Below are 27,280 nucleotides of genomic sequence, written 5' to 3' on the forward strand. Positions count from 1 at the left end.
TATTTTCAGTTTCACTTGATGTTTTGTATTTCCCAATTAGGATGTAAGCACTTTGAAAGTAGGGACTATCCAAGTCTCTCTCTCTCTCTCTCTCTCTCTCTCTCTCTCTCTCTCTCTCTCTCTCTCTCTCTCTCTCTCTCTCTCTCTCTCTGTCTCTCTCTCTCTGTCTCTCTCCCTCTCTCTCTCTCTCCCCCGCTTCCTGTCTCACTCCCCTCCCCATCACATATTTACCTATGCATCTTTAACTCTGTTGTAACAAAGAACACTGGACATAGCATCAATAAAGACCTTCAGGCAGGTAAAAAATTGTATGTGCCTCAGTTGCCCCATCAATAAAATATAGATGATAATACTTCTTGTATTTAACTCACAATGTTGTTGTGATGACAGTGTTTTCAAAATATTAAAATACTACACAGATATTATTTCTGTTTAAGGATGCAAAATAATTTAACTGAGCACAAATATTTTATTATTTAATCTATTAATGAAAAGTATTTATGTCAGATATTTAATAAAGTCAATGCTTCATTCATAAGCACAATGTACTTATTTAAAACAAGTATTACTGATGATAAGTAGTGCAAAAATGTCCCACAATCAAGTATATTACTACATTGGTCTGGTAAATAGAAATGTTTATTAAATACTGCACTAGTACTCTTTTAAGTATTGCCTAGTATTGTGCAAATTTCATTTGAATAATAGTCATACAATGTTTTAAAGTTTCTTTTGCACATAGTTCCTTGTTTTATTTTGGCAACAATCCTTTGGGGTAGATGCTACATATTATTATGGTCATTTTATAAGCAAAAAAAAATTAATTTCAGAAAGGTTGAATGACTCAGATCATAAAATTAAAGGCCCAGCACTTAGAGCTCATCTAGTCTTAGATGAGCTCTAAGTGCTGGACCTTTAGTATATATAAATCTGTCTATCTATCTATACATACATACATATATAGATAGATAGATAGATATAGATATATCTATATGTATATAAGGATACATATGTATATATATATAAGGATACATACATACATACATACATATATATATGATGCATAAACCTAGTGTCATAGATAGTAATCAAGGTGGAATTCAAATTCACATTTTTCAGTCTCCCAATTTTGTTTTCTCTACTGCACCAATCTGCTGCATAATATACAACTGTTGCCATTTAACTCACTATCGTTCCTGATTAATAAAGTTCAGTAGTACCAGAATAAGCACATTACGAATAACATAAGAGCAGATGGGGAAATAAGCTATCAAAAATCAGCTTGAAATTCTGGGAATTGATGAAAATCTTCACTATTAAATCTCAGTGACCAAAAAGCTAAAAATAATAAACTATGGTCTCTTACCAATGATGGCATAAGAGTTACCTTGGCCAACTTTTTCACCTTTTCTATTGAGAAAAGTTTGTGATGGTGGTGGAATACCATAAATGCTGAAAGTAGCGAATGGATGCTGTCAGCTATTTCTATACAGCTACATGTGGCATTAAAGGCTCTGAGATTAAGGGAGGTCACAGACTGCTGGATAACAGGTGTGCCATCAAGTCCATACACTTAAAGTTTCTTTACCCTCTTTTATATTCTTTCATAAGGTTTAGAGTTTTAAAACTCTGAGAGATCACCTACTTTCTAAGTTATTATATTTATTATGTAATATAATTATATTATTTATATATTATTTAAATCTAATAGATTAGTTTTTACAAAGAAATGTTTAAAAAATTAAAAAGAGCAAAAATAAAAATATTTTCCCAAATGCTAGCAACACAATCCCCTCATACTACTTCTCTCCCTGGACAGGAAGGAGGGATTAAATTCACAATTTAGCTCAGTTCCTACATGGCATTAATCCCATCAATTTCAATTCCAATCTCTTGCTAGGCTAGAATTGGTAACACTGGCTTCTTAGGACTTCCTTACTGAATTGACTGCATTCTCTATTTTGGATTGTTGGGCTTCAGGATCCCCATGGCTCAAGCTCCTTTGTCCCAGACTCTACTGTTCACTCCTAGATGGGAATTAAGAAAGCAACCAAAATTCCAAGCCTGGTTCTCTCTGTTACATGATGAGGTGGCTGTTAGGCCTACTACATGTCATTGTTATAAATGAAGAGAGCCTTCACCTTAGAACTCATCTCAAGGACAAAGCAACCATCATGACATCAAAAATATGTTTCAGGGAAAAACAGTGTCCATTCATGTTCCAGTTCTTCTGCCTCCCAGAAGCACATCTTCAGGACCTGATACATGTATGGCTCCATCGAAAATGATATGGGCATACAAATATAATTATACATATTGGGCTATGTTCTTCCCTGAGAAACTTAAGCCATGTCCTGTTTATATTAACAATGAAGTATTGATGCATTTGTATTGTGTGTGTGTGTGTGTGTGTGTGTGTGTGTGTGTGTGTGGTCTATGTGTGACAGAGACAGAGAAAGAATAAATATAAATTAAAGCACAAAAATTTCTAAAATGCCTTTTTGATTTTGACCTTCACAAAAATCTGTTGAGTAATATGACATTATGAAGAAAGTTGTTTATTCATCAATGAGAAAATCAAATAAAAGTTAGGAAGTGATGGAAGATTTAGTAGAAACAAATCCTCAAACATGATGTGATGAATTATGTAGGTACAGCTGGGGTTGTTCATCCACCAGACAATAGTCATTTATGTATGCTTTTTAAAAAAAAGACAGGAATAATGTAGCATATTTACATCTACATATGTTCTAATTGAGATCAGAGGTTTGAAGAATTGGTTAGTCTAAATTACATCTGCACATTTGAATAATAAATGAAAAATAATAATAGTGCTGTGCTGCCTTTGCACATGCCAGGGCATTTCAGACAGCTTCATATGACAAAATAATCCCTGGATTTCCAGTCAAAGAATTTGGTTTCAAATCTAAGCTCCTCTATTTCAACCCATATAACATAGGGCACCCCATTTAAGTTTCAGGGGAAAGTCTATGAACCTTAGTTTCTGCACCTATTAGATGAAGTGTTCAAGCCAGATGGTCTCTTTAGTTTCAAATGCAAAGGACAGGAGCAGGAGATGATCATGGGAATCACTTATTACATTAATTCCCCAACCAAAAGAATGAGATTATAAGACAGGAAAATATTTTATTGTTTGGAAGACTTTATTTATTAATATTATTTAAATCTGGCTTAGTATGACCAGAAATTAGTGACCTCTGAGATCTTCCCAAAGAAAACAGATGGTTACAGAAAATGCTTGGATCCCATTCAGGTCTTGGGACCACGTGATGCTTGTGTTTTGGATTCCCCAAAACTGAATTTTTATGCAGCATCTCGATTTTAATTTTCATGCTGATGCTTAATAACATTATAATCAATAGATGCTGCCAGAAAATTGTCCTCCCTATAAAAGATCTTAACTGATGCACTTGTATTCTTCTCTGAAATCCTATGTAATGTTAACCTTGCAGAGACTGAGGGGTAGCCTTCTCTAAGCTTTCTACCTCTACTCTAATGACCTAATTAATTTACATCTAAAACTATTACACATTTTGGAATCCATCATCACGACTGACATAGCAAATGTGCCTTTGTTTGGAGGCATGTTCACTGGCACTATACAAATTTGTTTTTCAGAATATGGAGCAATCCTCTGAAACCTAGACTCATAAGAAAACCTAATCTTTCTCTCAGTGGTCTATAAAATCAAGTTGTCACATCTTTATCTTTGGATGCTCTAAATATCCAGACCAGATCAAAAACAGAACAAAACTTTTTGTCCTGCAGGATCTGTTAGTGACAGATGATTTTTCTAACTCTCCCTTGCCTTATCAGTAATAGTCACTTATAGAAGAAGCACATCAAAGTACTAGACATATACTTGTAAATAGCCTGAGACTGAAGTTCAAGGACATGCCTTCTGGGACTCAACCAGGAAGAGAAATTTTGAATTCCATATGCAACATGATTGACCCTGTATTTATGAATACACACATTTAATTATATAAAATATGGTTTCAATATGTTTAATACATATAAATAAATACTCTAATGTTTGTATTCATATATGGGAACATATAAATATATATTATATATGTATGCATACTCATAGATATATGTATATGGTAACTATATTTTAAAATAATTAGTTTCCTTTGTAATCCTGTTTAATTTTCTTTGTGCATGAAAGAAACATTATTCTGAAAATGGGTTCAGAAGTTTCACCATACTGCCAGCAGGGTCCATAACCTAAAAATGGTTAAGAAATTATGTTCTAGAGAAAGATTACATTTAGGACTCCTTGAAGAAAGACTGTCATAACCTAGACCCTGTTCAACAGTCTGTCTTGGGAATGAAGTCAGTTAGTTACTCAGACGTGTGTTTTTTTTTTCCTTTGTTGCCAAAGAAGACCATGCCATCAGAGAAATAATGCCATGACTTGCACTTGACTTTGTTTCGAATGAGGGAGGGCCATGCAGGTCACCAGCCTCACTTCTCCTCCAAAGCCATCTGAATCCAGTGACCAGATATTCATCAGGATGACTGGAGATGACCTAGGATGAGGCATTTGGGGTTAAGTGACTTGCCCAAGGTCACCCAGCTAGTGAGTGTCAAGTGTCTGAAGTGAGATTTGAACTCAGGTCCTCCTAACTCCTGTACTGGTGCTCTATCCACTGCACCACCTAGCATACGAACACACACACAAGTTTGCCAGGACCAAAAGCTCAGTTCATTGACCTATAGTCAGAAAATTCCACTCCTTTACCTCGTTTTAAAAAAAAATCAATTCACCTTATATTCATCACTGGTCATACGATTCTACTGTGATTCTCCACAAAATTTCAAAGATTGTTGTCCAGCAAGTATACCACACAGTTGTTTTGGTAACTGAAACTCATTGACATCAATTTGATTATTTCTTACAATACTTTTGCACATCTCAAAATTCAACTCCATTTAAGTAAATAAATAAATAATTTTAAAGATATCTTTCCCAAGAAAAAGATTTTATCATTGGTGGAAAAAGAAACGTAATTTTAGTTGAGTAGTTCTGCCTTCTTCTTTGCCATTGATTAGAATTATCTTGTGACTCACATTATTTTATATGTCATAGTAAACAGGAAAAAAATACATACAAAAACACATGGAGAAACATAATACAGAAATTCAGCCTGACAGAGGCAAAGACATTCAGTCAGGAGATGGAGACTTGGATGATAGTGAAGAAGTGAGAAGAGGAAACATGTTTAGGTTTGGGTTCTAATAAGGGAAGTTTTATTCCTTAATGATGGGCTTGATTAAGAAAAGATGTGGGAAGGAGGAATTTCTAATTAGATACAAGTTGATGTGGGAGGATGTAGGAAGGAGGAATTTCTAATTAGATACAAGTTGTGAGTAAATTCCTTGAATCATTTATCAATACCAAACTCAAGTGACAGAAATTTCCTTATTGGGACAAAAAAAAAAAAACTGATGAGGGTTTAAGTCAGTAATTAGAAACCCCAGGAAGTCTCTGGGGTCTTAGAACCATTGAATACATCAAGGAGTCTCATAATCATCAACCATGATTGTTCAAGTGCTTGACACAGGGTCAGATTGAGTCAAGACAGTGGAAAAGTATGGACTTTTTGTCAGTGTGTATAGTTATTAGGGTCACTTAGCTTAAATGACTTCTTGTTGGAGTCCAATCATTTATAACTACATCAAACAGTATATACATACATGCATACATACATACACACACACACACATAAATTACTATTATCACAGTGTCAGTTCCATTTTTGTCTCTGTGTCTATCACCATTCCTGGAACTTAATGGGTTTGTAGAGTAGTAAATATCTGTTCAAATGAATTCAATGCATTGAAGAGGTTTATGTGGACCTAGAATATTTAATTATAGGATTTATTTCCTGTAGAATTCAGTAGTTCTTAGATCCTTCACTCTCTAGTTTTACAGCTTCCAAAAAAAGAAATCCCCACTTTACCTTTAGCAAAATATAGTATAGTGTCATTACTATCAGGATAATGTCATTCCTAGTTTTCTCTTAACTTGGAGCAATGATGAAACTTCTGTCTCCTGCATTAATATTGATGGCTTCTCTCTGAAATTTTATGTTAGCTCTCTCCTTCCTCTGTGGGTGAGAAAATTTATATATTTCCATACTAACTAAATTGAAATGATTCATTAAACAAAAACTATTGTTATGCTGTGATGCTGTCTCTATTACTGTATATTTATCGGCACAAAATTTGATTTTTACTTAAAACTTTCCAGGCAATTCTTCCCTTTTGGGTATCTGTGGCTGAGCTTACACTTCGGAGACTTTTTGCATTAGTCATTTTACGTGACCTTCTAGATTGTCCATAACTTTATGGTTCAATGAAACAAGCACAAGAATAAGAGAGAGTAGTGAGGAAACAAGAGTTCCAGTAAACATTCTACAAATAAGTTGTTCTGTGACTGAGAAATTAACTTCACCTGTCTGGGTCTCAGATTCCTCAGATGTAAAATAAGGGAGGTATTCTAAATAATCCAAAGGGTTAATTCAATCTCTAGCAACGTTCAAGTATATTTTCAATCTTAAGTAAATGCCATCATTTATGAAAAGTCTCTACTCAGAATGTTCAATATCTTCCCATATCACTCAATTTTTTTTTTTTTACCAAATCATGTGCCTTATTCTGACATTCTGAAATCTATATAATTTGATTCCACCCACATTCTCAGAACTATCTCTTGCTAATCCTTCTTAAGTATTCTGTGTTGAAACTAAAATGAAGTTCTCTATTATCCCCATTCTTATCTTGCTTACTTCCATTTTAATTCAACATTATAAATAATTTATTAAGCATCTACTATATGCCAGGCACTGTATTAAATACAGGGCATATAAATAAGAAAAAGAAAGACAGTATCTGCTCTCAAGGAGCTTACAATCTAATGGGGGAAGATAAAACACACACAAAAAATGGAAAAAGTAGTGGGAGGGAAACTTGGCTTATCTGGCCAGGTTGAAACCAAGAAAAGCTGCTGATGGAAAATGGTCATAGCATTTGACACACTTTGGATGAATGCTTATTTCCTGTCAATCTATCCAATCTTTATCTTTTGAAATTCTATTCTTCCTCCAAGGCTCAACTCAGGGGTCATTTCCTCATGACCATAATAACTTTGTTTCCTTGTTTGTTTCCTAGCATTGTGGTGGCCCTGGTCTTTGACAAGGTCTTTGGTCTTCTTCAGCAGGTTAGAGTTTGTTCAAATTCTCAAGAATAAGGCCTGCTTCAAGAGGTACCTAGCTAAATTCTGGAAAAGGCAAGGGGGAAAATGGATTGCTATGCATGGAGACATGTAGTAATCTGGGACAAAAACAAAAATACACCAGTATCCAGGATCCAAAATACAGGTCCTAGACAGCAACAGAGATATCCTTTGCCAGATTGTTTGTGCTCACATAGAAAGGGATATGATTGTTTGTATATAAGTTACCAAAGTGTGGTGTGAAGGGAGGTGTGACAAATTATGCTGCTGCTTATTATACTGGCTTGTTGCTGACCCAGAGGCTTCTAAACAGATTTGGGTTGGATAATATTTATGAAGGTCAGGTGGAAGTGATGGAGATGAGTACAATGTAGAAAGCATTCAATGTCATTCTTGTGCTTTTACATGCTATTTGGATGCTGGTCTTCCATGGAAACAAAGTCTTTGGGACCCTTATGGGAGCAGAGAATGGTGATCTTCTACTCTTCATAGTGTTAAATGCTTCCCTGCTTATGATTCAGAAAGCAAGGACTTCAGTGCTGAAGTACATCATAAACATATTATGGGCTAAAATATTTCAGTTTATATGTATTACCTTATAGAAAAAGACAGAGATGCTTATAAAAAACAATTCTCACAGTACATAAAGAACAATATAACTCACAATATGATGGAGAAGACTTACAAGAAAGTTCATGCTGGTATAAGGGAGAGTCCAATATATGAAAAGAAACCTAAGACAAAAATTGAAAAAGAAAGGATGGAACCATGACAAAATGGCCCTTGCCCAGAAAAAAAGACCAAGTTGCTCAAAAGGTGAATTTCCTCAGAGTCTAGGAGCATGGGGCTGATTGTTAAAATATCAAAATTTCTAATTTTCTGTGAAGGGTTTTAGATTAAGACAATGAATTTATTGAACAACAGCAGCAACAAAAAGAGAATCATGTTTCCTTTCTCCTTAAGTTTCTCATTAAAATTATTGTAGACATCTGGCCTTTAACTTAATCATTTTCTCTTGCAACATATTTGCCCATTTCTTCCCACATGTTAGATTTTCAACTGCATGAGAATAGATTCTTTCTTTATATCAACAGTATCTAGTTGCATTGAACTGGTACTTAATAATTATTTGTCAAAGTAAAATATATTCCAGCTCAGTGTCATGTAAACATGGATTTAAAATCCTGCTTCAGATATTTACTCATTGTGGGATCTCTGGCAAGTTACTTAATTTAGTCTGTTTCCAAATCTGTAAAAGGGTGGATGATAACATCTATCTTTCTGGGTCATTGTGAGAAACAATAGAAATAATTTATTTACAGCATTTTATAAACTTTTAAATTCTATATACATTGTTGTTTTTTTTGAAAAATCATTATGATATTAAGGATTCTTATAGATAACATGTGAGCTTCTTAGTGCCGATCTCTTTCTCTTCCTATTTCTGCTGCCTCTTTTTCATTAACTGAAGCTAGCTTTTCTGAATTAACTGCCATTAAAGAATCTTAGATGACCCATATGTGTTTAATAGAATCTGTCCTGGTTGAGCTATTCAGTAATGGAGAAATAGTAATGTTATATTGTTAAATACAAAATATTATGTATGTGACAAATATTTCCCAGTCAAGTATATAAATTTGGATCACATACACTATTATTCAATATCATTTTTTTTCTAGGCATTTTTTCTTCTTCCACATGTGTATCACTCCAGTTCTTTTTTCCTCATCAGAAATCTTTCTTATTTCTTTTTATAAAAGAAAGACTTTCAGTCTGTGACAGACAGAAAGTTACATGTCATGCCAATTCTTTGGAACAATGAATTCACCTTGGATTCATTTGGTAACATTATTATTGTTCTCATATTCATAATAACAAAAATAATTTTAATGTGACATGTTCTTCCAAATTGCTTTACTGATTGAAAAAAAGATAATTCATTGACATGGAATAAAAGCTAACCATTAGATAACTCACTGGTAAGAGAAAAATAATAGTTCTTATTCAGGCAAGGAAGACAAATCTTCTAAAAAGTAGTAATTAAATATTTTAAAATTTGGCATACTATTTAGAGCATCATGAATACTGAATATTTGGTTAAGGAAACATGCTATCTATTTCATGATTCCATTTTTGTAGAACAGTCACTGAATAGGCCCAAGAGGGACTTGAACTGAAGGTCTAAAACAACATTTCAACCATATATTCCTGGCAAGACTGAACATGTTAATACATAACATGAAACCCAATTTGAAAATGACTATTCCTACATCTCTAAACTTTTAGAACAGAAAAGGAAAGAAATTCTATCCACAAGAACTATGTACTTTTCCAGCTTGCAGAGAGGATCCAATGTAAAAAAATCTGCCCAGAAATGATTAAATCTGCAGTACAGCAAGCATGCTCACCCCTTTTCTAAGACAGTAGATCAGTAAATAATTTATTTCTTTCTGCTTTTACCTCTACTGTCCAATGTGAAAGATTATGTCATCTCTATTGTAGTGGCTTTTTCTATCTCCATCATTCATACATGAGTGAAATATAGGAGAAAAAAAATATGACTTCAAAAATGTTCTACCTAAAAATTGAACTGGGCTGGAAACTTATTGTTATTCACCTTCTATCAATTCATGGCATTTGCTATGACTTTCATAATGAAAATACTATTAAAGAAAAAGTCAAAATTCTGAATGTGAAATCTATAAAAGTGGGACAAATCTATGGGTGTGACATATAATAATATTGCTAATTAGATTAAGAAATTCTAAGCTTTGATGAGGTGTTGCTACTATCATCACATATTAGTAGCAAAAGTTTTAGTTCTAAAATTAGTTTAGATGATTATATATTCTAATCCTTTCATTCATGTCTAACAACACTTTAAGGTCTCTAATATGGAAAATTAGTATGCATAAGCAAGTAGTGTAAAGAGCTCATGCCCTCACTTATTAACGTCAAAGCCTAAAATGATGGACACCTGTGGTAAATCCCAGGTGCATAAATGACCTTTTGATTTTCAGGGTAATAGTAGATAGAGTAACTATTTCATTTTACAACACAGTCTTTAACATTAAAAAGAAAAAAATCTATGTGCAGATATGGACAATTTGACAAGTTTTGAAGAAACTCTATTAAGGGACTAAAAAAAAGTTTTTATTAAAGACATATGATTGCTACATAAATTAACTGATCAAAAACACTTGATGAAATGGAAATATGATTTTCCATTATATCTATTAAGCTTAGCAGCACTGGTCCTTCCTTCAGTATTGTCATTAGTGCTTCTCTATAAGACTAAAGAAAGATGAAAGGAATGGAGGGAGAAAGAGAGGAAGAAAACCACAGAGAAAAAGAGACAAATGTAGAGACAAAGAAAAAGAGAAGAAGAAAGTAAGCAATAGAGATAGAATATATATAAAATGAGTTAGAAAGTGAAAATTATAAGGGAAGAGTAAGAAAAAATAATATTTATTCAAGAGAAGGGTAGGTAGTTAGTTGGTGATGGATTAGATGTAAAGAATAAAACGCATTTTATCAGAAATGGCCAATGTGTTATTTGCTTTGGCTATACATACTTTATTTATGGGAAGTCTTCTGAAAGTCAGGGAAAAGTAAGATTTGGGGATAGTAACAGAAACAAAAAGTGCAATGCTAAAGCATGTTTAAAATGTAAAGAAAGAAAAATTTCAAAAGACAAATAAAAAAATTGTTTAAAATGAAATATTTTAAATTAAAAATTAAATATACTACATATATATTTCTTTTTAAATTGTATATAGTAGTAATTCTTATATTATGTTATATATTGTTTTATACGTTATATATGACATATATTCTATTCTATTATATACATATATCATATATATTCTATTTCCATATCCACTTTATGTAGAAACTTATTTTGTTTATTATTTATAATAAAGTGAAATGGAAAATGAGAATGAGAAATGGCAGAGGAAAGAATAAATAGTTGTGTATATTTCATTATATAGTTTGCTTAAAGACTTGTACAGTTATTGATTGTTTACTTCTTCCACTGGGAGTAGAACAGAATGAGAATGAACAATCTCAAAGTGCAATGAAAGAATGAATTTACAAGTGAAGACGACTCACGATGAAATAGCAGTAATAAATATAATAATAGTAGCAACATTTATGTAGCACTTCATATGTACCTGGCATTGTGCTAAATGTTTTACAATTATTATTTAATTTGATCCTCACAACAGTCCTGACAAGTGCTGTCATTATACCCAATTTCCAGATGAAGAAATTGGGGCAAACTGAGGTTCAGTGACTTGACCAAGATCACATACTATTAATATTACAGGTAGTGAAGAGAAGAGAAATAAACATTTATTTTATAAACATTTATTTATTTATAAACATTTATTTAATAAACACTCTGTCAGGCACTATGCAAAGCTCTTTACAATTATCTCTTTTGATTCTTCCAACAACCTGGAGAGGGAGGTGCTATTATTATCCCCATTTTGCAGCTGGTAAAACTGAGGCAGACCTAGGTTAAGTGACTTGCCCCATGACAAGTCACACTATTGGTAAGTATATCAATTCAGATTTGAACTTTATGAATCTTCTTTACTTCAGACCCAGTGCTCTATCCACTGTGGCACCTAGTACCTCTAAGGAAGAAAGAGAACAAAAAGTGCGTGTGTGTGTGTGTGTGTGTGTGTGTGTGTGTGTGTGTGTGTGTGTGTATTTTTAAACATTGAAGTAGCTACCTGAAATAATTCAAGATCATATCTATTACAGCGTGTCCAGACAGAATGAGAACTAAAATACCTCTGTACCTTCACAAAGACATTATAACTGATATTTGAATTGTGTATATAATCCTTTATACATGGCACAAGCCAAAACCCTGAAGAAAAATATTCTAATCACTTTCAAGCTGAAGAATCTCCTTGGGTTATGTGTACTCTCGAAAATTCTCACTGACAATGAAATCAGGATATGAAGATGTCCTGTGGTCAGTCAGACTAGATAGACTGAGTATCCTGGTTTTCAGATAGAAACCAAATATATTCTTCCTTCGTGGTTCATTCTGGTTCTACGACTTCAAAGGATTCTATTCAACCAAAAATACAGAGAATAATAATAGATTTTTTCTCATCTAAAAGAAGTAATAAAATAATATCATTTAGGAATTTTAGTGTCAAAAATTTCATATGGATAGAAGTATAGTACTGAATCGAGAGTTGTAGTTCAAAAATATTTTGTACCGTACTCAAAGAGCAATCGCGGAATCAATGTGATTTTTATTGAGTACAACATCCCTGTTACTCATGAAAATACAGAGATATTTGATGAAAATGCTTTAATAACTAGAAGTAACACCTGATCTTATGACACATGAGCAGTCTCCTTTTACTAAGAGATATCACCAGAGTCAACTGAAACATGATTTATACTATGTTAGTCTACAAATTATTACCTAAATATTACTAGATTTTTGGAGCGGGGGGATTATTTAGTGAAATTAAAGAATCAGAATCAGAGGAATTGAATTAAACTAGCAGCTTTGACACTTACTCCTTATGAGCCTAGAAAAGTGACTTCATCTCTTAGGGGCTCACTTTCATTATATATAAAATGAAGATATTTTGGCTAGATGGACATTTTTTAAATTCCCTTACCACTCTTTATCTTTGATGCTAATATTTCCAAACTCCTACACAGATAGAATGTGCATCTCTGTCCTCCTCACAGCAACCCCTTTAATTCCTCTTCGACTTTTACATAACCTTTCCCCACAATATCAACTTTATTCTCCACCCCACTTACTTAAAGACTTAAATTTAACACAGACTTTGCCAACACTACTCCTAAAAGAAAAAGTGGATCTAATAGAAACATTGAAATCACAGTACCAATTCAACTTAAAAGGGGATGAAAGGTAAAAGATCATGTCAATAAGTGAGATGAATTTGAAAATATATTTTAAGGTGAAATCTTGAAGAACTGGGATTAATAATTTAATGACAAATTCAGTATATAATTGTTGTACATAAATGTTGCAGGTTACTTATCACATAATTGAGGAGAAGATTACTTGGTGTTATCATAGAGGACTGGCCCTTTGTCATCTTAGATCAGCTTTAAATTGACAGTGAATGATTTATGTACTGAGGATTAGCCAATGAGTCTCATGAGCATATGCAGAGTAATTAGTTATTGGACTATTCTAAGAGAGCAGTATCTGTATGGAATGGATTGATCCAGTAGTCTTACAAGCTAACTCTGAGAAGTAATTGTAGTCTTTTTTTCTCACCTTTAGCACCTAGCTCGACTGGGCAGTATTGAGCTAGAAATTCACGTTGTTCTTGCAGACTGACATGGCACAAAGCTTTTTTTCAGTTAGGGAAACAAACTTTGGTGTAGTAACGGCAGAAGTGTCTTCTTTTTGATTCCTTTGTAACTTCAGCGCTAATGTTGTTAATCATATCATGGCAAAAAATGGGATAAGATTCAGAAACTCCTTCCCTCCATAAGACATTCCATGTGCCTTAGAATACTTAATTTCAATTTAGTCATTTTTCCCTCTCATACTTCTTTGGGAATCTAATATAGAGGCTTAACTAGGAATAAATGTATGAATATAGTACATGAACTGAAGGTACATTCATTGTCTTTTTGCCCCTTTCCTAGGTAATTGTAATTCAAGACTCCCACCTTTCATGGAGTGGAGAACGTCTATTTTACATCTTAAGGCTTTTATATCACCTTTTAAAAAATAAATATTCAGTTTCTTAATTACAACAGTTTCTACATACATTTAAAAATCAGTAATTTTGGAGACATTTCTTTGATCTGCAGAACATATGTCTGCTTATGTAACACAGTGGAGCTTTAACATAGAGGAATATTATTTTAAAAGATAATCACAAATATATAAACCCACTTCTCAGCATGTGAGAGGAATAATTTCTCCCCCTCCCTGTATTATCTCAGTTTTTGAGAAACAAAGGGAATTAATTTCTTGGCTTTGTTAGTTTACAATCACCTTTTACTTGTAATGTCGCCACCTTTTATCCTTTATTGATTTACTACTTTTGCTAAAATCTCACTGGGGCACTTCCCTTACAATTTTTACAATTATAATAATCTCAAGTCAACATGATATTAAAATATGAATATGTAAAATTTGTCTTACATTTTTTCTTCCCAAGAACAGAGTATATTAGATAGAATCATAGTATCACATCTACTCATTCCAGAATGTCCAGAATAGTCTCAGAACCAGATATCAAAACCATCAGAAATGCAGTTCAAAGTGTCAACAAAGGATATTCTTGTTACAGATCCATCCCTTACTAAAAAAAAAAGAAAAATACTGTTAACACATAAGAAGTATACAGATCATGCTCACCCTTGAACCATCCCCCAAAATGACACAAAACACTTAAAATGTAAACACAAATACAGGCATACACTTCTCAAACTCTTTTTCTGTCAATTGGTGCATAGGCAAAGAGATGATAGGAATCTTTTACAATGACAGAAGAAGAGAATGTTTTAGTTTGAATAAATTTTAGATATTTTTTCCAAGAGATATATCCAATCTGAAAAATAAGGAATCCCCACTGTGACATACTACACAAGCTGGTCAGAAACTCCAATTACGGGCAACCCACTTCCTTTGAAAATAGCCCATTCCACTTTGGGGAAGCAAAAGCTGTTAAAATGTTTCTTTTTAACATGTTTTCCTGACACAATATCTAATTTTGCATCACTAAAACTTTCAGCCTTCTCTCTGGGATCAAACAGAGTAGGTACAAAAAAAAAAACAAACAAACATTCCAATACTCAAAAATATGTATGCATCCTACCAAAGCTTTATCTTCTCAAAACTAAATTTACCCTAAAATTATTTCGACTAAATATTATGCAACATGGTCTCAAAATCCTCCGCTATACTGTTTGATGGCACCAGAAACTGAACATAATCCTTTAGATCTGATCTGAATCAGCATGAACACAGGATTATTATCTCCTTATTCCTGAAATTTTACCTTTTTTAATGCAACTTGGATTGGGTGACTTTGAAAGACTGAAACTGAGGATTTCTCACAATTCTGCCTCACTTAAATTTAATTCACATGTAAGTCAAAACATCACCCTGCAATGCCATTGGTCCTCTTCAAAAACCAGAGGATGTACAGAAACATCATCTGCACATCTGTAGAGTTTATTGGGGTTTTTTATGTCTTTATCTAATGTAAAGATAAAAATGCTAAAGAGCACAGCACCAAGTATGGATCAAACAGACACATCTTGCCACACTGAAATGAAATCACTAACTACTCCTTTTCGAATGTGGCCATTCAACCAAATTTTCTGAATAATGCTTTAAAATGCATAAAATAAAAATGCATAAGACTATATAGGTAACCAATTTAGATATCCAAAATGTCTTAGGACAATTTTAATCTTTAATCAGTTAAAATTTCACTGAAGACTTTTGACATTTCCCTCATGAAAAAGTTATTTAAAATATTAAATGAAAATAAAACAAGTTGCTGGATGTAGATTAATAACCCCTAGTCCAGGCCAAATTTTCATTTAAAAATAATGAACACACTGAGGCAAGTGAATTAGTAATAATTGACAGAGTTGGGATTTTAGCTCAAGTTTTCTGGGCTCCAGTTTCATTGTTCATTCAACTACACCTTGCTGTTTCATTTATCTTCATATACACAAGTGGTATTCTTATTATGTTCCCATTTAACAGACAGTTAAGGAGAAAATTTAATAACTAATGCATTAAGAAGTCCTCAACATGACAACTTGTATTGCTAAAAATCTACTTTGACTAAAAGCACACACTAATATAGCACATCTCTACAGGAACTCAAAAGAACAAAATTAATTTTTAATCAGCATAAAATTGAAGATGATAAATAATATATTTACAAAGGCATATTTCTAGTGATTATGTTCATTATTATGACAGGTTCATATAAAATATCTCTGTTCTCCCAACCCCACTTTTAAGTTCTTGCTTCCTTGAAGAACAGTCTAGAACTATTAATTGCCTCCTATATTTGGGCTATCCTTAAACTGAAGGCTTAGGTCTAGATTTTCTCTAAACTTTTCCAGATTGAAGATTCTATGACTCTATTTTAGTTGTAGAAGTATCTTGGATCATTTATAATGTGAACCTGTTCCTAAAACCCTGTTGCACTGTCACCTGATAGTAACTAGTAGATGTTTCTCTGTGAAGAGATATACTAAGCATTTGCAATGCAGCTTGTAAAAATATCAACAAGATGCTCATAATCATGTTAAAAAAGTAATGATGACCTAAAAATTTAACAAATGAACTTCTAAGGGCAAATATGTATATTTTATTATAAGTTGTTGATAATACAGAGGGATATTAAATTGTACACACATAGTGATTTTTCAGTACCCCTGAAATATTTGCAATATCTTGAATTATCCCCATATTAACCCTCTAATTAAGATAAAGACTAAAATTTTGCTTCCCTGTGAATAATCAGGTGCACCAGGAACAAGTTCAGTGTTTCATTGTGATCCATTTTGAACTGTACAATTTCCTTTCTAATTGGATCTCCAAACAGAGTATCACTATAACTTTCCATAGTAAAATAGATATTGACATGCTGGATATTATATTCATCACTGACATCATAAATATGTACACACATATGTATGTATTTCCATACATATGCATATGTATATGTGTATATGTATGTATATACATATGTTTGTGTGTGTGTGTGTGTGTATACAATCTTTACATCACATAGTTCTTCTGTCTAGCGCTTTGGGAGCCATTTATTTTAGTCAAACATCACTTTTTTGGAGAGTTTAATTTTAAGTTACTCAAATAATCTAATCCTGCAATATCTCATATAATCCTCACACACTCTCAAAGAAGTATTTGGACAGATAGTACAACTCAGCAATTTTTAAAAAGTTGCATCTTAATTACTTTGTTGCTTATATTTATGGAAGAATGGCTGATAGTTTTGGTGAAAAGGTCACATTCAAAAATGAAAGAAATTATTTAACTGCATGAATTAGGTGAGACTATATTAATGAAATATAATATGGCATAAAATGTTAGAAAATCCTTCATTTATTGTTTTTTTTTTCTTCAATGCCTACAGGAGAATACCAAGATTTGGATGGACTAGAATCTAAATGGCATCAAATTGATTGACTGATATCAATAGATCACCTCACTCACATCAGACATTTCTTTAATATTATTTGTTATTTAAATGTTCTATAATCACTACCATAAAACTTAAATTTTTAACCCCCTACACCTACTCACCCATCTCCCTCCCTCCCCAAGACAGCATACAATTCTATATATGATCTGCATATATTATCCTATTGAATACATTTTCACTATAGTTATGCTCTGTAGAGAAACTAAAATAAATGGAAGAAATCATATAACAAATCAAAACATAATACACACACACACACACATACACACACACACAAACATGATCTACTACATTCTGTGAATGAATTCCATAGCTCTTTCTCTGAGTGTGGAAGGCATTTTGCCTTAGAAAACCATTGGAAATTTTTTTTTCTTAAGTTCTTGCGTTACTACGAAGTTCCGAGTCTACCAGAAAAAAAAAAAAAAACTCTCGCACACTGTGGTCATTGCTGTGTACAAAGTTCTCCTGGTTCTGCTCCTTTTGGTCAGCATCAGATCACATAAGTCCTTCGACGCCTTTCTGAAAGCTTCTTGTTCATCACTTCTTGTGGCACAATAGTATTCCATTACATTTACATACCATAATTTATTCAACCATTCCCCAGTTGATGGGCATCCCCTTGATTTCCAGTTTTTGACAACTACAAAGAGTGCTGCTACAAATATTTTTGTACATGTGGAACCCTTTCCCATTTTTATGATCTCTTGGGGATACAGTCCTAGTAGTGATATTGCTGGGTCAAAGACTATGCATATTTTGTTGCCCTTTGGGCATAGTTCTAAACCATTCTCCAGAATGGTTGGATGAGGTCACAGCTCCACTAACAATGAATTAGTGTTCCAACTCTCCCACATCCTCTCCAGCATTTATTGTTTTCCTGTTCTGTCATGTTGACCCATCTGATAGTTGTGATGTGGTACCTCAGAGTTGTTTTGATTTTCATCTCTCTAATCAAAAGTGATTTATAGCATTTTTTCATATGATTATAGATATCTTTAATTTCTTCCTCTGAAAATTGCCTGTTTATATTCTTTGACCATTTACCAATTGGAGAATGACTTGCATAGTTGTACATTTGAGTCAGTTCTCTATATATTCTAGAAATGAGACCTTTATCCCCGAGATTAGCTATAAAAATTCTTTCCCAATTTACTACATCCCTCAAAATTTTGGTTGCATTGGGTTTGGTTGTTCACAAAGTTTTCAGTTTAATATCATCAAAATTATCCATCTTGCATTTCATAATGCTTTCCATTTCTTCTGTAGTCAAAAATTCTTCCCTTCTCCATAAATCTGATAAATACACTATTCCTTGCTCCTCCAGTTTGTCCATGGTATCAATCTTTATACCTAGATTGTGTACCCATGTGGACTTTATTCTTGTGTATGGTGTCAGGCATGGTTCTTTGCCTAGTTTCCACCACACTGTTATCCAGTTTTCCCAGTAATTTTTGTTCAACAGTGAGTTGTTCTCTCAGAAGCTGGGATCCTTGGGTTTATCAAACAGGAGGTTGCTATATTCCTTGCCTACTTTGTCTTGAGTGCCAAGTATATTCCACTTCTCTACCCTTCTGTTTCTTAGCCAGTGCCAACTGGTATTGATAATTGTTGCTTTATAGTACAATTTGAGATCTGGTAGCACTAGAACACCTTCCCTAGCATTTCTTTTCACTAATCCCTTTGATATTCTGGATCTTATGTTCTTCCAGATGAATTTTGATATTATGTTATCCCGCTCCAGAAAATAATTATCTGATAGTCTAATTGATATGGCACTAAATAAGTAAATTAATTTAGGCAGAAGTGTCATTTTTATTATATTAGCTCAGTCTACCCATGAGCAAATGATGTGTTTCCACTTACTTAAATCTGACTTTATTTGTGTGAAAAGTGTCTTGTAATTGTGTTCATGTAGTCCTTGGGTTTGTTTTGCAGGTACATACCCAAGTATTTTATAGTATCTACCGTAGTTTTAAATGGGATTTCTCTTTCTATCTCTTGCTGTTGGATTTTGTTGCTAATACATAGGAATGCGGAAGATTTGTGCAGGGTTTATTGTGTAACCTGCAACTTTGCCCAAGTTGTTTATTATTTCAAGTAGTTTTTCACTTGAACCTCTGGGATTCTCTAAGTACATCATCATATCATCTTCAAAGAGTGATGAATTAGTTTCCTCTTTGCCTATTCTTATTCCTTCAATTTCTTTATCTAATCTAATTGCTACCGTTAACATTTTTAGTCCCATATTGAATAATAGTGGTGATAATGGACATCCTTGTTTCACCCCTGATCTTTTTGGCAATGCACCTAGCTTCTTTCCATTGCATATAATGCTTGTGAAGGTTTTAGGTAGATACTGCTTATTATTTTATGGAAAGTTTCCTTTATTCCTATGTTCTCCAGTATTTTTAACAGGAATGGGTATTGTATTTTATCGAAAGATTTTCTGCATCTATTGAGATAATCATGTGGTTTTTGTTAACTTTGTTGTTGATATGATCGATAATGCTAATAGTTTTCCTAATACTGAACCACCCCTGCATTCCTGGTGTGATTCCTACCTGATCATAATGTATTATTCTTGTGATAAGATGCCGTATTCGTTTTGCTAAAATCTTATTTAAAATTTTTGCATCTATATTCATTACAGAAATTGGTCTATAGTATTCTTTCTCTGTTTTGTCTATTCCTGGTTTAGGTATCAAAACCATATTTGTATCATAGAAAGAATTTGGGAAGACTCCTTCTTCCCCAATTTTCAAAAATAGTCTTTATAGTATTGGAATTAATTGTTCTTTAAATGTTTGATAGATTTCACTTGTAAATCCATCTGGGCCTGGAGATTTTTTCCTAGGGAGTTCATTGATGGCTTGTTCAATTTCTTTTTCTGAGATGGGGTTGTTTAAGTATTCAACTTCCTCTTCTGTTAATCTGGGCAATTTGTATTTTTTAAAATACTCATACATCTCATTTAGATTATCGAATTTGTGGATATAAAATTGGGTAAAGTAATTTCTAATTATTGTTTTAATTTCCTCCTCATTGGAGGTGAGTTCACTCCATCCATTTTTAATATTAATAATTTGATTTTCTTCTTTCTTTTTTTTGATAAAACTAACCAAAGGTTTATCAATTTTATTAGTTTTTTCATAAAATCAACTACTGGTTTTATTTATTAATTCAATAGCTTTCTTAATTTAAATTTTATTAATCTCTCCTTTGGTTTTCATTATTTCTAATTTGGTATTTACTTGAGGATTTTCAATTTGCTCTTTTACTAGCTTTTTCAGCTGCATGCCCAAGTCATTAATCTCCTCTTTCTCTATTTTATTTATGTAGGCATTCAGAGATTTAAAACTTCCCCTAAGAACTGTTTTGGCAGTATCCCATAATATTTGGTAGGTTGTCTCATTATTGTTGTTCTCTTGAATGAAGTTGTTGATTATTTCTATGATTTCTTCTTTAATCCACTCCTTAGGATTAGATTATTTATTTATATTTATTATTATTAGATTATTTAGTTTCCAATCGATTTTTGGTTTATCTTTTCATGGCCTTTTATTACATATAATTTTATTGCATTATGATCTGAGAAGGATTCATTGATTATCTCTGCCTTTCTACACTGGACTGTGAGGTTTTTAATGTCCTAGTACATGGTCAATTTTTGTAAATGTGCCATTTACTGCTGAGAAAATGGTATATTCCTTTCTATTCCCATTCAGTTTTCTCCAGAGATCTATCATATCTACCTTATCTACAGTTTTATTTACCTCCTTAACCACTTTCTTGTTTATTTTGAGGTTAGATTTATCAAGTTCAGAGAGGGGGAGGTTGAGGTCCCCCACTAGTATAGTTTTGCTGTCAATTTCTTCCTTCAGCTCCCCCAACCTCTCCTCTATGAAACTGGATGCAATCCCACTTGGAGCACACATATTTAGTAATGATATTGTTTTATTGTCTATGGTGCCTTTTAGCACGATATAGTTTCCATCCTTATCTCTTTTGACTAGATCTATTTCTGCTTTTGCTTTGTCTGAGATTAGGATTGCTACTCCTGCTTCTCTTACATCAGCTGAAGTGCAATATATTCTGCTTCAACCTTTGACCTTTATCCTGTGTGTATCCCCCCGTTCCAATTATTTCTTGTAAACAACATATTATTGGATTACGACTTTTAATCCATTGTGCTATCCATCTCCGTTTTGTGGGAGAGTTCATTCCATTCACATTCACAATTGTGATTACAATCTGTTTATTTCCCTCCATCATCTTTCCTATTGTGTGTGCTTTTACCTCTCCTTTCTCCCTTCCCCTCCTCAATAGTATTCACTTTTCACCACCTCCTCCTGCAGTCTTCCCTTCCTTCTTTTAGCCCCCCTACCTTTTACTCCCCTTTACCCTTACTTCTTCTTCCTCCCTTTTAGTTTCCCTTCCCTTTCTTCCCCCTTCCCCTCCTACTGCCTATAGAGCTAGTTAGGATTATCTACTTAAGTTTATTGTTCCCTCCTTGAAACAAATCAGATGTGAGTACCTCTCAAACATGCTCATCTCCCTCCCCTCTTTCCCTGTACTATAATTTTGTACTTCTTCCTGTGATATAATTTACCATTTTCTGCTTCCTCCTTTTCATACCTCCTGTTACAATCCCTTTGTATACTTAAATCATATTTTTAATATGGCATCATTTACTTTATACCCATTCCCTCTATGTGTATCCTTTTTATATTTCATAATAGATGTACAATTCTCAATATTAACAGGTATCATCTTCCCTCATAGGGATGTAAAAAGTTTGCTCAAATTGAGTAAGAAGTTTTTGGGTTTCTTTTCCTCCTGTTTATCATTTTATGCTTCTCTTGAGACCTGCATTTGAAGACTGAATTTTCTGTGAAGTTCTAGTGTTTTTGTCAGGAAGGTCTGGAAATCCCTTACCTCACTGAATGATCATCTCCTTGCCTGAAATGTTATGCTGAACTTTGTTGGGTAGTTGATCCTTGGTTATAGTCCCAACTCCTTTGCCTTATGGAATATAGGATTGCAGTTCCTTCAGTCTTCTAATTTACAAGCTGCAAGGTCCTGTGTGATCCTGACTGTAGCTCCTTGAAATTTGAATTGCTTCTTTCTGGCTGCCTGTAGTATTTTCTCTTTCACTTGATAGTTCTGGAATTTGACAATGATATTTCTTGAGGTTTTGAGTTTGGGATCCCTTTCTGAAGGTGAACAGTGGATTCTTTTGATGACGATTTTGCCCTCTGGATCTAGCACTTCTGGGCAGTTTTCCTTGATGATTTCCTGGAAGATATAGTCCAGACTCTTTTTTCATCATGGCTTTCTGGCAGGCCAATAATTCTTAAATTTTCTCTCCTGGACCTATTTTCCAGGTCAGTTGTTTTTCCAGTTATACATTTTACATTTTCTTCTATCTTTTCATTCTTTAGATTTTGTTTGACTGATTCTTGCTCTCACTGAGTCGTTAGTTTCTACTTGCCCAATTCTAATCTTTATCAAATTGTTTTCTTCAGTTAACTTTTGCATCACCTTTTCCATCTGTCCAATTTTTCCTTTTCAGAAGTTATTTTCTCCAGTTAATTTTTGTACTTCCTTTTCCATTTGTTCAATTTTCCTTTTCAAACAGATGTTCTCATCAGTGAATTCTTTTTTTTATAATTTTAAAATCATTGGCCAGTTTTTCTTCTATTTCCTTGTTCAGCTGTTCCAGGAGAGCTGCTTAGGCTTCTGAGAAGTTCATAGTCCCTTCTGAAGTTTCAGATGGAAGTACAGTCTCAGTCCTGACCTTTTTGGTATTTGTATTTTGGTCCTTGTCCCCATAGAAAGATTCTATGACTTTTTCACTCTTATTTTGCTTTTTTTTGTTCATAATGGTGATTGTGTGTTGTGGCTTTTGGTTCTTTCAGTTGGAAGCTGCAGAACTTGGTGTTGAGGTGACTTGTGTGAAAAAGCTAAGAATAGGTTTTTGTTTTGTGCTTCCCTGATCGCCCTGGGATTAGCTTGTTAAGTGTGGGTGAGGGGTAGTCTGGTCAGGGGAGATCTTTTCAGATGAACTGAGGCAAAGGCAAGCTCAGGGGGTGGTGATCCCAGCTGCTCTATTGTCTTCCTGTTTCCTCTGGAGTGCTGAGGCATGCCTAGATGCTAGTGTGAGTTTCCACCCCTCCTGGGTTTCCTCTCCTGGCACTGAGGCTTGCCTGGGTCCAAGTGTGAGTTTCCTCCACCCTGGATCCTCTGTCATTCTGGTTTGCCTCAGTCACAATAGGAGGAATCCCCCTTAGCTATTTTCCTAGACTTAGGTGTTATGAGACTATTTGCCCCCTCTGCTGTTCCCGCTGATCCCAGATTTTTCTGGGGAAATATTTTATGATTCTTTCAAGGTCATGAAGGAGGGAGAAGAGAGCATTTACGGAGCAGTACACCATCCTGGTTCCCAGAAGTTCAAGTAGGTGACTTATCTATGTTTAATCAGCAGGCTGAAGGTCTCAGGAGCTGCTGAGCTAATACCTAGTGCTCAGCAGCTGCCACTCCTTCGGCTCTTCTGGTCTCCCACCTTTGGCTGCAGCACTGCTGGTTCCATCTGCTGTAGTCTCAGGTTTTCTGGGGCCCTTCCACTCTTCTGAGCTGGACACTCTGAGCTGTGTACTGTGGGCTCTTTCCCGTGGACCTTCCAGTCTGTCCTGGGCTCCGAATCTGCCAGTCTGTCTCCCACTGGATTCTGCACATCCAAAATTTGGTCAGACTTTCCTTTCAGAGGTATCCAAAGGAGTTTGTTCAAGAGCTTTGGTGAGTCTTTGCTCTCACTCCACCATCTTGGCTCGGTCCCCCCCTCACCCCTCAATCAGACATTTTGAACATAATTCCCAGTTTTGAAAGCGGAGGTCATATTCAACTACTATTGTCACAACTTAAGAATGGAATTATACAGCACAAGTAATCTACATTAAAAGAAGTCCCATCCCAGACTATCTATTGTATATGGTATCATGAAACAAATAAAATAAGCAAGACTTGCACATAAATAAACTTTATTGTTGCAAAACTATTGGGATGAAAACTTCATTCTAGAAATTACTACAAACATAAGAACTTAGAGGGAGCAGAATATTAAGAAATTCTAAAGAAATAAAGCCAACATTCATTGTAATATTTCTGTTTCACCAAGCCACAGTGACCTTAAGTGATTTATTAACTATTAGCCAATCAATAACAGAAAGCAGAATTGGATTTGTGAAGTAAAATTACCTAACCTAAAACTAGGAAAAAGAAACTTGAAGAGAGGTGGATGGGTAGTTAAAACAAAAAGCCATAGATGAAAATGAAGAAATCCAATTTTTGTTTATCTAGCATTAGAGGATTTAGTTGACAACTTGATGACATCCATATTTAGATGAGTAAATTATTAAGCAAACAAACAAGAGCTCCAAACAATAAAACCCCACACAAAAAGTCAAACTGGTTATGCGATTATTTTATTTAATTACTGCCCCCCCATCCCTCCAAATTTCTAAAAATTTTAAACAGTTTGTGTTTATAGCTGGAACTCAATTCATTAGAAAATCTCTAATACAATGTCTTGTCTATCAATTCCTGAAACTGCAGTAGTTGTTTCTTTACATAGGAATAGTCAAATAATCACATTCACTACTCTTAGTTTGAGACTGTCTCTACATTTCCAGAGTCATTCAGTTTGCCTTTGGCTGATTGAACTCCTTTTTCAACATCTTTGTCTTATCTTCAGTCATTAAGTTTATTTCTTGAAGTTTCTTCTGCCTGTATAATTTGTTATTTACATCACTAGATATGAGTCTACTGTGATGTTTAAAGTTTCTATGTTGACCTCATTTTTTAGCACTTTCTGGAATTTTTTAAAGCATATGCTAAAGTTTCCTTCTTTGTTGTATTTTTTTTTCAAATGTAAGATATAATTAATTCCTTTAAATAGGTCCTAGAACTTCCCAGGAGGTGATGAGGAATTTAACAGCAAGAGAAATGTTGCCCAGAACATATAATTTCTTCCTCTAATATATCTGTAAATAGTCTAGTTTCTTAGCAAGAAAGAATGATATTTTGGTCAGTAGGGAAATTTTTAAATTACTTTAACACATGGTTCAACTTCAAATCTGCAAGAATTCATACATCAAATATCAGTAGAATCATGATTTAATTTATGGAAAACAGTTTAGTGAATGTCCTGCAACCCAATTAAGGAATGAGGAATACAAGGATTTTTTTCCAATTCAATTCTGTAGAAAATAGAAGTAATCAGGAACTTTTAAGCAAAGTTTAAGAATCTTTTGAATAACATTTCTCAAAGATGTTTTATAATAACAGGATTTTGAAATGAAAGTGACCTCAGAGGTTTCTCCTGTGTAGCATCCTCATTTGATAAATTAAAAAAAAATTACACAGAGGTTATGATTCCCACTGGTAAAAAAAAGATTTTGTTCAAATGTAGCTTAATTTCCTTTTGCCCCCCTGTTGGGATTGGAAGCTCAATTCCGTGTGGACAGTCTCGGGCGGGTAAAGGTGGGAGCTTCTAAATCTTAGAGCTCTCACGAGACCCTCCCAGGAAACGGCAGGGAATAGAGGTGAACCGAGCTATCTCGAGTAATTCCGCCTCTTCCCGTGAGAAACGTGATGGGAGAGAGATCTCCCCGCCCTCGAGATGGTCCCGGATCTGGGCACACTATTGTTATCTAACAGCACGGTATTGAGATGCAAACTGTGTGGCTGAAGGTTAAGTAGGATTGAGGAAGCCTGAAAGCTCTCTTAGCACGTGAGGAGCCAAGAAGACAGTAGGCTCCACTTCTTTTCTTTCCTCTCTCTCCTCCCCCTCTCTCCCCGCTTGTACTTCTACTTCCAATCCCTTAAGATCTTAGCCTCCTTAGGAAATCTCCCCCTCTTCCTCCTAAGGAAGACCCCCTTGCACTTGTAACTACACCCTGAAATAAAGCTCAACCCTTGTTCGACTCTGGAACGTCCTTTCTCTCATATGAGCATCCGGCGTGGCCAGCCGAAGACCTCGGAGGTGAGGTAAGAAAGACTCGGGTAGCCCACACAGGCCTCTAGGCCTGGCACCCCCTTCTAAATTTTTCTCAGATTTCTTGAACCAGGGATATCTGGCATTAAATCCTATGATTTTTAACAAATCACATGAACAGATAGTTAATTTTTGTTATATATGTATTTTGTACATATACATAAACACAAACTTATGCATGCTGGGTATATCTTTTAAAAAGTCTAAATTCTAACCATGTTAATTAAGATTCTAACGTCATAATAAGTCAAATATACTGACATTTATAATGAATCAAGTGATGAATAGCATGAGATTTTATGTGCATTAATTGCATCAACAAAATGATACCCAAAGAGTTCTGAAAATAATTTTAATTTTAATATTTCTTCAGATTATACATTGCTATCAATAGCACCAGGTGACTAATGGATGGTGTCAACATGAAAGGAGGTCTCTAATGGTCCTGCTCTACTCACCATTTTTAAAATTTTTTGAAGTTTTGCCCCAAATCAATACATCTGAACAAAAACATGAAATGATGAGAGTGATTCCCCTTTTACATCTCACAACAAATATAACAATAAGAATGAGATTAAAGAGTAGGACTAAGTGGTGCTACATGCTTTTCCTTGATACTTCTCCTCTTTAACTTCTCTGCAACCTGTTCCAGTGTTGATTGCCCTCTCCTGCTTTTTACTGTCTTCACTCTTCATCTTACTATCTGACCACTTCTCAATCTCCTTTTCTGGAATCTTA

General features: G+C 34.2%; 1 pseudogene; it reads left to right on the plus strand.

The window, feature by feature from the left end:
• The first annotated feature begins 5,146 nt into the window (after nucleotides 1–5,146).
• On the plus strand, nucleotides 5,147–8,101 carry LOC140502417 (large ribosomal subunit protein uL18 pseudogene; annotated as a pseudogene).
• The last annotated feature ends 19,179 nt before the right edge of the window (nucleotides 8,102–27,280 follow it).

This window comes from Notamacropus eugenii, chromosome 4, assembly GCF_028372415.1.
Source record: "Notamacropus eugenii isolate mMacEug1 chromosome 4, mMacEug1.pri_v2, whole genome shotgun sequence".
In the NCBI taxonomy this organism is placed as follows: Eukaryota; Metazoa; Chordata; class Mammalia; order Diprotodontia; family Macropodidae; genus Notamacropus; species Notamacropus eugenii.